The sequence below is a fragment of the Lissotriton vulgaris genome, chromosome 1_2, assembly GCF_964263255.1.
Source record: "Lissotriton vulgaris chromosome 1_2, aLisVul1.2, whole genome shotgun sequence".
Taxonomy (NCBI): Eukaryota; Metazoa; Chordata; class Amphibia; order Caudata; family Salamandridae; genus Lissotriton; species Lissotriton vulgaris.
In genome coordinates, this window is record NC_141686.1 from 163889839 (window position 1) to 163892341 (window position 2503).

The window sequence follows — 2503 nt, forward strand, 5'->3', positions numbered from 1 at the left end:
GCCAATCCTGGCGCAGCGTTAACAGCAACACTGCGCCAGGATTGGGCTACGTGCAGGATACTATCTGCCCGTTTTGAGACCTGGGTCCCGGGTCCCTGCCTGACAGTGCCTGTGTCTAGTGCTATAGAGGGGCGGGGGGGAAGGACTACGCATGCGCGGGCCAGTCAAAATTTTGCCTACTCCTGGATTCTACATGCGCATTGCGCAGTCTTGTTGTCTACTCCGCTATTCTCTGCCTGTGCGCTGCCTGTCACTCTCTTCAGCAGCCCCGCCCCCCACGGCCCACTTCCGTATACGATGCCCGATCGATTCTGTCATGCTTGTCCCGGGGCCTGCATACTAGCGCTCACCGCTCAGATTATTTTGCCCACATCACATGTATTTTTAATCAGAGAACATCACATGTATTTTTAATCAGTGAGAGTATGTGTTGCAGACAGTGCGGTCGTCCAGGCTAGTGGGGCAACGCCCCAACGCCCCCAATGGACGCACCGCCACTGGTTCCAGAGTCAGCAAATGTTGGCGACTTGCAGACTTCTTGGTTATTTGTACATCGGGCTCTCATCACTGCGCGCTAGCCTTACATAATTTCGAACTCTTTGCTAATGAGCTGGGTGTACCTTTGGCTGTTGATAAATTGGAGGGCCCGGCATGCTGCTTAATCTTTCTAGGAATTGAAATAGTCACAGTGGCGGAAGTTCCAGAACACAAGAACAAGTAAAGTGAAAGTAGAACTAACGAAGACAGGACACGTGACCAGTTCGTCGTTGTTGTGTGCTGAGTGCTGACTGTGCCTACTACGGATGGACGGTCCGGATCACCTGGTGCTTCTTTCGCGTCCACGTAAGTTTTTTTTACTGTGCCGCCCTGACGGTAAATAATAAATTATAATTATCAAGTGAGTCAAGTGTAAAGCACCCATGTGCATGCCACCCCTACCTGTCTTCTCCCCACCCCGACTCTCTGTTGGTCCACCGCTCCCCGCGCAGATGCCTATGGATCAGCACCGTGCCGCCTGTTAGCTTCAGTCTTTTGCTTGTCGTGCCCGCACCATTTTAGCAATTGCTCGTTCTTATCTGCAGTGCCTTTGTGAATGGTACTGCTGGTGGCTGCGTTTATGCCTTGTGATGAAAGAGCTTGTTTGGCAGAAAGCCCGTTGTGGAGGCCGCTGTGGTGGCTTGTGTTTGTTTGAAATGAACTGAAGGCGTTTGGTACAGGACTGACCTGCCCGATCAGCAGCGCGGAGAGCGTTATCCGCCTACCCAGAAGCCAGACAGTATTCGGTGACACCCCTCATTGTCCAGCCATATGTAAATCATATCATATCCAGTGTGCTGCTAGGTGGAAACCTGCTTGCTGCTGAGCTAGTCCTGTTCTTGGTGGTGCTTGCGGGGTCCTTCACTGCTGCTCTGGACTGTCCTGCACACTCTCTGGATTATATGCTCTAGGGCTGTCTTTACGCAGTGTGGAGCAGCTCTGGGCCGTGTGACACAGTAGCTGCCAGCCAATTCAATGCAATATCAACACAGCCACAATAAGCACTCTTTGGACTTGCACACTGCAGAACTCGTGGATATTCGTTTCTAGCACCAGTCCACATTGATGAAACGGTGCGCGTTTTCCAAAAGAGTCCTGGAAACGCCACAGCCCCTGCATCCCTCCACAGCACCGCCCTAGCCAGTTCCACCGATCCAGCGGGGCATTCGGTCCACCTAGCAGCCTCCGTTGAGGACACGAACTTGACACCCTCAGGCACTCACATATAGGCCACCCTGGCTTAGCCCCCAACCACGTCTCTCTGTGCCTCCCACAGGTGCCTAGTCAGCTCAGCTATCAGTCTTTGCCAGCAGCAGGGGGGGGGGGGATGGAATATGAGCCTCCCCTAAACCCTAATCCATTCTAGCAGATATACTGCATCGCGTAACAAATGTATGGGACTTCTGACGTGACTTCCTGCTGACCTTCCCAATAAGGTTTAATTAGATTTCTTGATTGAATGATTGTCCTACAGTAATTTCAAACTAATTTCTCAGGACAGTAACCACTCCGACCGAGGCAAGTCCCAAAGAGAAACTTTTTTTTAGTTTTTTTTACTGTGGATCTGATACATAATAAATGAAACTTCTATACGAAGCACACCCGTGTTCTATATCGCACATAATGAATTCGCCGTATTCGCTGTAGCTGCTTTTCGGTGCTAATCGCGGGATTTCACATACTTTTTTATGTACTCAACTAGCCAGGAAATGACCTCTAAAAGTCAACCGTTAGGTCATAAATTCTGCAGATCAGGCAGATCCTAATGACGGGCTGCGGATCTGGAAGCAGGTTCGCGTCGCACAGATTGTGGCAGACCAGTTTATTAAAATTAAACAATGTAGATACGTTTACGGTGATGATGTGGCGTTTAAATGCTTACTCAAAATTCCGGAAGAAAGAAAGACGTGCGCCTTGGTTGGGCATGGACATGAATGAAAGTGTCCCGGAATGGAAACCACATTTC